This window comes from Manis pentadactyla, chromosome 1 (genome assembly GCF_030020395.1).
Source record: "Manis pentadactyla isolate mManPen7 chromosome 1, mManPen7.hap1, whole genome shotgun sequence".
Taxonomy (NCBI): domain Eukaryota; kingdom Metazoa; phylum Chordata; class Mammalia; order Pholidota; family Manidae; genus Manis; species Manis pentadactyla.
This window is the reverse complement of record NC_080019.1, coordinates 192,863,585-192,875,440: the sequence shown is the minus strand read 5'-3', so window position 1 is coordinate 192,875,440 and position 11,856 is coordinate 192,863,585. Positions and strand designations below refer to the sequence as shown.

At 49.3% G+C, this 11,856-nt stretch overlaps 1 long non-coding RNA gene across 1 annotated transcript; it reads right to left on the bottom strand.

Annotated features, from left to right (window-relative positions):
- Positions 1-530: 530 nt before the first annotated feature.
- Positions 531-9,618, bottom strand: LOC130682998 (uncharacterized). Its single transcript, XR_008996543.1, has 3 exons — positions 9,444-9,618; positions 3,762-3,872; positions 531-610 (listed from the first exon to the last, which is right to left on the bottom strand). It is a non-coding gene; the product is annotated as an uncharacterized LOC130682998 (long non-coding RNA).
- Between the last annotated feature and the right edge of the window lie 2,238 nt (positions 9,619-11,856).

The window sequence follows — 11,856 nt, the reverse complement described above, 5'->3', positions numbered from 1 at the left end:
GCACCACCTTAGTGAGAAAATGTGATGCAAGTCTATCAGAAATTGATAGAAGATTGAATATCAGAAAAGATATGAAAAATACCATTTACACAATTGACCAAAAAAAAAAAATCTGCACTGAAAAAGTGGAGGATGTACATTTTTATCAAGTTCATATTGAACATTTGCAAAAAAGTGGCCATGTAATTTGGTCACAAGGAAAAGTATTCAACAAATGCCAAATAATTAATAGCATTTCAGTTGCAATGGAATGAAATTAAACTAGAAGGTTCAAAAAACATATGGCGAAGAAAATAGCCCTGGTGCTCCAGCAGTCCCCAAGCACACTATTACGTGGGCTCTCCCTGAGAAGAGGCAGTGACAGGCCGTGCCAGGATGCTTGAATCAGACAGTTTATTAAATCAGCCTAAACACACAGAGGAAAGCATGGGGAGAAACGGGCAAGTCGGGGCACTTCCCGAATCCTCCAGACATGGTGCTCGTGGGTTCTGTTTCTCTTCCTGAGGCACCAGCTTTCCCCCTGAGGCTGTGGTCATGTGGACTAGAGTTGAGTCTGAACAGTGGGCTCCACAAATGGGAAGTTCCCTGGGTCACCAGCACACCCCTGCTCCTGTGGAGAGACATGGAGAAAGGGAAGGTCTACTAGCTCCCTAATTTCTTTCAAGTCAAGTAGGCTTGGCTGTAGCTCACTACCAGCCCGCTGAGAAGACACCGTTTTCACGCGTGCTTCTGGGGCAGGGCACTGGGGCTGTGGCGACATCATGATGCATGTCTGACAGCTGGCTGAATCCGGGGAGACATGCAGTCGTCAGCCCAGTGGGGATGCAGTCATGACCTGCTCTCCATCGCTTTCCTGCTCTAACCCAGGATATTCTTTATCACATCATATTTTATGGATTTATTCTATCTATCCTTGACACGGCTCATAGGTTACTAACTTACTTCCTGTATTTAACTCATCGATCCAGTTTGCCTGTGTTTCACAAGCTACTCAACTACTCATTATCTATACTTAACCTACCCTACAGTTTCACCATATCTCATAAAGTGATAGCTTACCGAAGATCTAAGCTTAACTGTTCTTACAAGCTTCAGAGAAACTCTATATGATCTCTGGAGCACCTCAACCATCTCTTTAAAGCACTCAAAGGCTTTACCATGGATACAGACTCATGGACAGAATTGCTGCTCTGGGTAACATACACACAGAACATGTGCGAGTGCACACACACACACACACACACACACACACACACACACAAAGAGTCAACACACCAAAGGGGGAAAGAAAGTGACTTAAGGCAGCTTAGGAGGCTATTCTGCACCATTGAGCTGCATGATGTTTATTCCGGACAGGTCATTGATAATCACATGACGGTGGAGATGACGGCCTGCCCCACCCCGTGAGGACATAAGGGTGCACTTGAAATGAATCCCACTGGCAGCTCAGATTGGCATATAAAAATAAAATGTTACACTCACCATATTTATATCCTATTATCATCAATGTTTATATTATATCATTCTTATCATTATCATGTGACAACATTGATAAAACATCATAAACTATCCTGGGCCTTTGCCTTGCTCTGACTGTAAATGAGTTACTCTCTCTCTGAAGGGGTCTCATCGTCTCTCCCTCAACACCCACCATTTGCATTACCATCCATTCCCAGACTATGACAATCAAACCCCAGACTGTGAAGTCAGTCCTGAAACACTCAGCTTCATTTTTCTCCCCCATTCCTTCCTGGAAGGCTGGTGGGCTCTTTGACATGTGATGATAAATCAGTCAGGCGTGTCTCTGCATCTTCCTAACTGTAGGCCCCTGGCTGACCCTGGAATGCAAATAGAAGGGTCCCCACTGAGATGCTTCTGGGTGATCTCACGTGCAGGAGAAAGCCTCCCCCACCTGCCACACATGGGGTGCAGGTGCTTCCTTCACCCTCCCACAGGATGCTCATTCAAAATATCACCTCAGTGTGATCCTTCCGCTTTGTCCTTTGGTCTGAAGCTAGAAAGCTGGTAAGAGTGGCTTTTTTCATTTGGAGGTGAAGTGGGGGGTGGGGCAAAAATCCTAGTCACTGCTTCCAGCTTCGGGAGATGCTTTTCAAAATCTGCTTAAATCATGAGCTCAGACTATGAACTGGAGAGAGATTGCACTTCTGTAAGCCTTGTTCCTCGAAGCATATGTTAATCTCTTTATATGTGGAACATCTGGGACTTTCAATAATTAAAAGAAACCTCTGAGCTAGACATTTCCTTGAGGAGCTGGGAGAGATTTAGGCTCCAGGATCTATGTAACTCAGTAACATTTCCAATACCTTGGGCATTTGGGTTTATTAGGTGGTGAGGACTAGCAACTTGAATGCAATAGGAATAAATAAATAAAGGTGTGAGTGGAGAGAGGAGGTCAGATCTCAGGCCCTCCCACCCTGAAGTCCCATTTCTTGTGGTTACTTACACAAACACCGGTGGTCCTGGCCTCACCAGCAGCATTGTTTGTCTGGCCTTGGTCAGCCCCTGCTCCCGCCCCTGCCTGGTTGTCCGTGAGACCCAGATGGCGTGCCCTGGCAGTCCCTGCTGCCGCTCCTCCCCGCCTGTGCCATCCCACAGGCTCGATTCCTCACTGCCTTCCTTTTCTCTATGTGGCCTGGCTTTTGTTTTTTCCTGACACTTTAGTAAATGACAGTTATGGGGTCCTGACTTCCCAGGGCAAATGGGAATTCCTCTCCCACCCTCCAGCACTGCATTTGAAGGGGAAACTTTACCAAGCTACAATTCACAGAATGTTTGCATTTGGACTTGACTCTCATGGTCGTCTATCTGCCGCCTTACAAAGCCTCCTGGCATGAAGGGGAGCAAACAGTGGACATCGAGGCACTCCTTGAGCTAGAGGCTACATGTGAATGAAAATGCACACATGCATTGCAGCAAAACGGCTCCCAAGCAGGCAGGAATGTCCTGAGGTGTCGCATCCTTGGGTCATGAGCAGAGGTTCCCGCAAGCACTCTCACCGCTGGTCCATGATTACCCCTAGAGTTGCTCCTTGGGTTCCCTGCCATGCTGTGTCACTGATGGCAGAAAGGGTCAGGTAGGGCACAAGCATGCTTCAAAGAGATACTCTGCATGTTAGCTACACTTCCTGTCCCAGGAAATCCGCAACAATGCAGGTTCCGGGGGCAGCCATTGCCACGCTGTCCTCAGAATTCAGCAGCTGGGAGTGTCAGGCAGGGACACCACAGACCATCCTCTTTGAGTTCTCCTGGCGTTTTAAATCTTATTTGCCAGTGAACATAAAGGAATCTTCCTCTGCATATGAAACAAGGCAGGCGGTCAACCTGACTCTAAGGTAAGTTAAAGAATGAGAATGGGAAACCTTCTTCAAGCCCCAAAGCAAGAAACACACTTACTTTTTGCATTTTTAGAGACATTCAAAATCATTCCTGAACGTTAAAAATCGTGCACCCATTTGGAATAATTGAAACTGAAATGTGGAAAGCATTACATTTCACTAATCTATTTACAACGGTATGAATTGCTTCTCATAGCCAACTGCCAGACGGGCTGCTTTGTTTAATAACTTGGATGCTGACGCTTCCCCGGTCAGGAGACCATTTTGCCACAAACTGTGGATTTTCTCCCTTTCTCTTTTTCCTTGAGGTGGCCTGGCTGGGGTCCAGAGCATCCTGAGCAGTCAGCCAACGGGAGTACCTGCTCAGCTCCTTCCCAGCCCAGCACGTGCCTCATCCCCCACTCACGGAGTCTTGGGGAGACATAAAGGGCGTTCAGAACACGTCCCGATCTGTTCCCACGCAGTGATAGCTCAATTGCTCACAACTTACAGGAATGAGGTATGCACGCTGTTACACCTGAAGAAGAGGAACAGGAATTGTTAGGACTTTGTCCACAAATAGAATCATCAGGAAAAGCTTCTCAACCAAGGGCACCCAGGGGAAATGGTGTTGGGAAGACGGAGCGGCTGAGCAGCACAAGGTTCAGGGGACTGAGGCCCAGAGGCTTGCTAGTCCCAGGAATCAGAGCACCCAGGGCCCTCCAGGATGGCGCTGCTGCCTTCTTCTCCCAGGCTCTAAGCTCCTCCTGCAGCTCAGGTCCATTTTTGTGCGTCGTCATGAAAACTTAAGATTGTAGAAATGTCAGGAGGAAGAGGACTGGAACAGCGATTCTCTGTGTGCAGGCCGTGGATCTCTGGGAATCTTGAGACCCCAAAATACTTTCACAATATTGTATTATTTAAACAATTTTCTTAATATAATACAAAGATGCTATTTGTCTTTCTCACTGGGCTGAATTTTGCGCTGGTGATACAGAAACAATGGTAGTTATGTTAGAGTTCTCCAAAGAAAAGGAGCCCATAGGATGTGTGTGTGTGTGTGTGTGTGTGTGTGTGTGTGTGTGTGTGTGTGTGTGAGTGTGTGTGTGTGTGTGTGTGTGTGTGTGTGTGTGTGTGTGTGAATGTGAGAGCATGCAGAAAGAGAGAAATAGGAACAGTGCTGTTCGGCGGGACAGTACATGCATATAGAGTATAGATTTGGATTAGATGGATAGGTAGGCACGTAGGTAAATGAGTACACACATGACAGGGAGAGAGAGAGAGAGGAAGGAAGGAAGAGGGATTTATAGACCTACTCACACCACTGTGGGGCCCGCATGCTCCTCATCCGCAGGGCGGGTGGCAGGCGGGACCCAGGGAAGAGCCGGCGCTGCAGCCGGCGTCCGAAGGCCGTCTGGAAGCAGAGTTCCCTCTTCCTCAGAGGATCTGTCTTTTCTTTGAAGGCCTTCAACTGATAGGATGAAGCCCACCCATTTTATTGAGGATAATTTTTTTTACTCAAAGTCTCCTGATTTAAATGTTGATCTCATCTAAAAAAACACCTTCACAGCAATGTCTAGACTGGTGTTTGATGAAACAACTGGGAAACATAGCTTAGCCACGTCGACTCCTAAAATGACCCATCACAGTGGGTGAACTGCCGGTGCCTTAGCATGGATGAAGACCACGGGGTCAGAATCTACCTACTGAATTCTCCACAAGTGTGCACACACGGTAAAAAAAAAGGAAAGAAAGAATGAATGGAAGAAAGGAAGCCAGTTTCCCTTAAGAATATTCTTGTTAAAATATAAAAATAATTACTTCGATTAAATCCCAACCCCTGAGTTCACATCTCTTCATATTCTGTGTGGCAGGAAAAGGAGATGCACAGGGCCCTCAGGCTGCCTGCCACAGCGTGCTGTCTACCTCCAGAAAAGCCCCGTGTGTCCTTGTGGCTGGGAGTTAAGGCAGCCACACCTGGGTCCCCATGGAACACCACCTGTACCTTAAGGAACAGCTGATAGACAGTCAAGGGTGACTCAGGCTGGGCTGCTCGGCAGACATCGTGCAAAGGAACATGCTGAGCCTGTCACTTCGAAGAGAACAGCTGGCAGTATTTGTTGACAATAATAAATTTAATTTTTTAAAATAAAAATTAGAATTAAAAATTATAAAAGTTATAAGAATTGATACTTTCTCAATACTTAAAGACCTTTATCTTACCAATTGTGACTTGTTTTAATGTTGTATGAATACCACGCATAGTTTGGTGAACCGGTATTTTCCAGTGAACCAGTGCTTGATGTGGGAAGGTGGGCATGGAGCAAAGACCTGTTCCAGGGAGCCTGGGGGTTTCATGTGACTGAGTATGGGAAGGCCACCGCTTCCCACCTCAGGGCCCTGCAGGGAAGGGATGCCATCTGTCCTGGGGGGGTGGGTTTCAAGGGCAGCACGCTAGGGTGCAGGGTCCCTTATAAGGAGCAGGCAAAGTGGGGATCAGGATGCATCACCACAGCCTGGGGTGTGAAGCCGAAAAGCACGGGGACCCAGTCGGGCTCCCGAGATGATGGGGCCGGCTGTCCTTTTGGCAAGTCCCAGGAGAGGCAAGGCTGCCTTCGGTTCCCTAGGAGGCGAGAGGTGGGACCTCCAGGGCAGCTGCGCGCCTGGCTGGCTGTTTTCTCTGCTGCTCCCTGTGCACAGCGCCATCTTCCTGCTCTTTTTCCTTCTGTGCTCACTTTCTCCGCCAGGTGCCCACATGGCTGCTGACAGAGCATCGCTTTTCATGCTACAGACAATGCTTCCATGCTTCCAGTTCAAAGAATTCTAGAGAAAAATCCGATTCCCCCTATTTGGGTCTGATGCCAATCCCTGGACTGATCAATAAGAACAAAGGTGTGGGGGGATGGGACCATGGGGTTCACTGGTGTGCGCCTCTGTGTCCAAGCAACCTTTCCAGAGCAGGGAGAATCCCCGGGAGCTGGTAGCACCCACGGGCCATGGGCTACAGAATGGGGAGGGTCTCAGAGCCTCAGGGTCCCTTCTCACAAGGCAGATTTGGTTTCACATTACTCCCTGTGACAGTCCCTTGTCAAGGTTTGGCTTTTAATCAGCTGAACTACATGGAATTGAGAGGAAGTCTTTGCATCCATGTAAAGCAGGAGAACCATGGGGGAAGCCTGTGTCCCTTGGGACCCAGTACAGGGGTGGCAGTGGCAGTTAGAAAGAAACCCCACCGGAAGGTCAAGGACAAGAGTCAGTGTAAGAGCGCTTGGCTGCACCCCCCTCACCCTGTGGTTTCTCTCTCCGTTGCCAATCTTCCCTTTATTAAGATAAAATGAGGGAGGAGAGGCTTCCTTCTCTTGGACTGGTGGGGACACAGGTGGGAGGCCTTCAGGGTCTGCACTGGTAGGTCACGGAGGCCATCTGAAAATGACTGATCAGTGCCAGAAGGTGCCAAGATTTCTGCACTGAGCTACTGGGTAGTTGGTGGCTCTTTGTATGAAAAATAGAGGAAGAGATGTATTTGGGGGGAAAGTGGTAAGCTAGACATCGCACGTGTCTGGTCTGAGGAGCCAGTGTGACCTCCAGGTCAGAGTGTCCTATGCTCAGCTGTACATCTGATGAGAAGCTCAAGAGAAAACCCTTCTCTGCAGATCCCATCACAACAGCAGCCTATGCCAGGTCCCAGAGCCCCTGCACGGAGCAAGTGCTTGTCAGCCCCAGGCCTGCCGGGAAGGCAGGCAGAGCCCAGAATCTTCTCTATCCTTGCCACGGGGCCCCATAATCAACGCAAAGTGCCTTCATTTTAATCTCCTCTGATCTCTACCCAGCCATATTTACCCAGAAACATTCCGGATTTCTTATTTTGGCTCCTGGAGTTCACCTTGCCCACCAGCAACCCCCCACTGGTGGCCCCACCTTCGTGGCCAGGCCAACTGAGATCCACATGCACCGTGCCTGTGATGTCTCCACACCGTGCCTCAGACCCTACGCCCCTTTCCTGGAACATCTCAGACTTTCCAACTCTTTTAATTATTACTTTTCTCTGATCATTCTGAGATTACAGTTCCCAACCGGCCTGCCCTTGGGACCCTTAGGCCCTCCAACACCTGTCACTCAGGTGGGGCACGTGAATCCACCTCAGGACCTTTACTCTTGTTTATTCTGCCAGGAGTGTTCTCACATTTGCATTGCTCAGTCCCTCCCTTCTCTCCTCCACATCACTGCGTCTGGGAGCCTCCCTTGGCTGCCCTGTGTGACCAGACACCTGGACATCTGTGTTGCTCATCTTGCTCTATTGTCCCTCATGGTGTTACTGTCACGTGCCATAATATTTTCTACTAGCGTTATTGTCCATTGTTTTTCTCCTCAACTACAGCATGAGCCCAATGTGTGCAGAGCATTAATTTGTTCTATTCATAGCCCTACCACCTTTACTTCGAAGGGCACCTGGCATGTAGCACGTGCTCCATAAATACTTGCCAAATAAGTGGATTCACTTCCAAAGTCTCTTTCCTTTCTATGTGCAATCAAGGGTCCTTAAAACATGCCTTTTACAGTGAAAGAAGGAAAAATAATTCTTCTACTCAAAAATGACCACTTTCTCCTTCCTCTCCCAACTCCACACAGCCACTCTTGACAAATTATTTTCTCTTTGGGACGGTGCTCTTTGGTGGGAGAGTCACATGGGGTTGGCACATTTGACTTCTTGACTTCAGAGTGCTATGGACTCACATTCATTCACTCAAGCCAGAGAGGACTTCTGCTCCCACACCAGGAAATTCTCAGGTGAGTTCCAGCAGAGGAAGCAGAGAAGCAGGGAGAAAGATGTTTGGTAGTTTATCAAGATTTTAATTCTAAGTTTATCTAAATAACTATTTTCTTAAGTGATGACAGCAATACGTGTATGTTGCAGAAAATTTGAAAAATATAGAATTTTATTTTTTGGTTGATTCTGATAAACACAGAATGCTTCCCCCATTGAGGCACTATTTTAAGACCATTCATCATAACATTCACATAGTTGGTAGACACTGTTATTACCTCAATTTTTTTTCAGATGGGGATATTCAGGCACAGAGGATAAGTCACTGGCCTGAGATCAGGGGGCGGGGTGGGAGTTTAATCTAAATTCTGACCCCAGAATCTATGCTCTTAAATACTGTGAAAATAACATAACAGGTGTGCAATCATACCATTGTTGACATCTGGGTGTTTTTCTCTTTTTCATGGGCTTTTGTTTCTACCCTGTGTGTGTGTGTGTGTGTGTGTGTGTGTGTGTGTGTGTGTGTCTATAGGCATATTCTGGGTCATATTGTAGAGTGTTGTTTAGTTTGTAAATAACTAATTTCATAAAATATTATGTAATTAACATTTTTCTAAGTCATGAACTCCTTTTTTAGAGTCTTTATGTCACTTACTCCTATACATATATCTTAGCTAATCTGACCAGCTCCAACTACTGAACATGCAGGTGCTCTGAGCTTCTCACCATCAGGAAGCCCCTGCACTCAGGAGCCCTCCATGAGAACCTTCCCAGGAAGAGCCTGTCTTTTGTAACCTTGAAAGACACCTTGACATCTGCTGCTCTGGTTCCCTGGGGCTACTGTGAGCAGAACAGGGCTTTGACTGGCATCACTGATGGCTTGTGAGTTTTTATTTCTGTGACACTGTTGCATCTGAGTCTGAGTATGAATGTCCAACATCATCAACCACAGTGCGGTCAGAACCACTTGTTCCCTTGACATCGCTGACCACACATTCAGGGCTTCCCACTCCACACCCTGTGGTGCCCGCCAGTGAGGGTGAGGAGCGACCTTCCCAGGAAGAGAGAAACAGTACTGCCGTCCCAGCCCTGTTCCCAGCCTGCTCTCTGGGTAAGCACAGTATCACTTCGTTGGTGGAGCTCATGAAAGATGTCTGCTGCTTTAGGGCATTTTCCAGAAAACAGGAGCTCACTGCTCAGCTGCCATCACCCAGAGCACTTTTATCCACTTTTGGTGGAAATACTGCTCAAATTCAGCTTCTCCAGGGCAGAGATTTGGTTGTCTCAATATCCCTAGGGTCAGAAGGATGTCTGGAACCGATCAGGCACTGAACACGTACTTACTAATTGAACGAGTACATGGAAACGGTCAGGCTTGGCCGGCCTTCTGCAGAGAGCTGCTACAAGCCTTCCTGCGAGTCAGGACACTGCCTCCCAGCTGCCTCCGTGGCTGCCCCGGCCGGGCTGCAGTGCGACCCGCCTGCCCCTGCAGTCGGAAGCCTCAGCTGTGCTGCCTCAGGTTCGCTCCTGCTCCTCGCGACCTTCTCTCCCCACTGCAGGTCATGGCGGCTTCTCACCTGCTTCTCTCCCCTCAGCTGCTGTCCGGGCTTGTCACTGATGGTCACGTGTAGCTTCTCACCTGATACGGGCATATAATTACTAATGAAGTGCTTTCTGCTTACATGGTGTAAAGAAACAGGCCACGAAACATGTGGGCATTTCCTACAGTGTCCAAGGGTCAAGCCTGTGGCCTGTGAAGGTACCGTCACAGGCTGGTCCAGCCCCCAGGCCATGAGGACTGGTGAGGGCCACACATTTCCTCATTTCCATGTTATTTTTTCACACACACAGAGCCACTTGCTGCAATTCATCCAGTATGAGCAGCCTGCTGATGGCATTAGCCCCTCCAGACAGGGTGGATTTATCAGAAAGGGACAGCGGGCAGAAAGGAAGATGGTCTCAAAGAGCATGATGCATAAACAGAGGAAAGGGGGTGTCTCTGCTTTAGGTGAGGTGCGGGTCCCACCTGCTGGGTGCTTAGCCCAGCTTGATGCCTCAGAGCTTCCAGTCCCCCATGGTCCTTGTGTGCTCTGGGGTCCTCCAGGAAGCTGTGCCAGCAGAATTAGACACACATCTAATGTGGGACGTCTGCAAGGGATAAATGGGCGAAGGAGCGCAGCAGGCAGGTGGGGTTTGGGGTGGGAGGCTCAAGCGTGGTGCAGGTCTGCCACCTGTGCAGGGAGGGTGCGGAGAGGGAAGGCCTGGGTGGGAAGAGCCTCAGACTGAGAGGCAGCTCCAGCTGGCAGGGAGCCCAGAGCAGAGGCCCCTTTAGTGAAGCCCTGCACTGGGCAGGAATGGCCTGGCTCTTGTACCCACCAGAGCTGCCTGGGGACTTGCTGCCTCAGGATCAACCCTGCAGCAGATCTCAAAGCTGGGCACTGCCAGCCAACTACACTCCTTGTTGCAGGGCTCTCTGTAAGGGTGGGCTGAGCGGTGCTTGCCCGCAGTTGCTCCCTATGGGCCTGTACCCTCTCACATAGGTGTGGGGCCCTGGAAGGTGGGAGCTCGGGGCTGGCCCCCTCCCCCTCCCCTCTAACCCATCCTGAACTGTCATCACGTGCCTGACCCCTGCTGTGAGCAGTCTTCTGTCCAGCCTCTCTCAGGAATTCAGGATCAAACCAGATAAAGGGCCATGGTGAGAGGGAAGAATGGGCTAATACAAACGTAGAGGCTTCAAGAAGGTGCCAGGGAGGGAAAACCATGTCATGGTGGTCTTTTCTGGAAGGACCCACAGACAGTAGCTGAGGCACGGAGTGAGGCAGAGAGTGGGTCCTTTGACAGGAAGTGACAGGGTTGGCAATGGAAACGGGGGGGGATGGGGAGCACGAAGCCCCAGATCTGGTGTGATTGAAGATCCATTGCCTGGTGAATCATTACATCTGGCTAATCACTTCTCTTGCTCTTGTTTTCTTTTTCAGTGGGCCCTGGGTAGACTTATGTTGTGCTACACAAGAAGCAATTGTTCAGAAGCCTGCCGTGGCCCCTGGGCTGGGAGGCATGGCTTGTGCAGGGGTCTTCCTGGAACACTGTCCCATGGACCCTGGGGCCTGACCTGAGGGCGGCGGTCATGACTGCGGGGATCGTGGCTCAGGGGATGAGAATGTGTGCAGAGCATCCCTATGCCGCTTCATTCTCCAGGGAACAGGCGGTAGGTCTAGACGGGGGACCACACAGCGCACACACGCCGGGAACTCTCCTCTGCCCTTGGCTGTAGCTCTCGGGCTCTCATCGGCTTCCGGGCCTCAGTGTCACCAATAGGCCTCAGCCTAGACCTTCCTGCCTGAGATGTGACCGTCTTGCATCCGACTCGACCCTGATTCAGGGGCCACCCAGCCCATGGATCTCCGTAGCACTTCCCACAGGTTTATCTGTTGTTTGCTGCAGATGAGCATGAATCCTGGGATGTGAACATATTTATTTACCTTGACATGTGTATTTACTTAGCTCAAATTTATTTTATTTAAATCTTTACATTTTTGCAATGGAAACCTAATTTCCCCTAAAAACCTGTTCACCGTCTTCTGGGAATGTTTTGAATGCACTAGTTCTCCCGATGTGCCTCCGGACACTTCCCGCAGCGGCCCCCCGGCTGGAGGTCAGAATGGTTCCACAGTAACGGTTCTTCACAATTCAGTGAAGAAATTAAAGCCGTTAGAAGCTCAGGTGTGGAGACTTGCTGTGTTGGTGGAGAACAGGA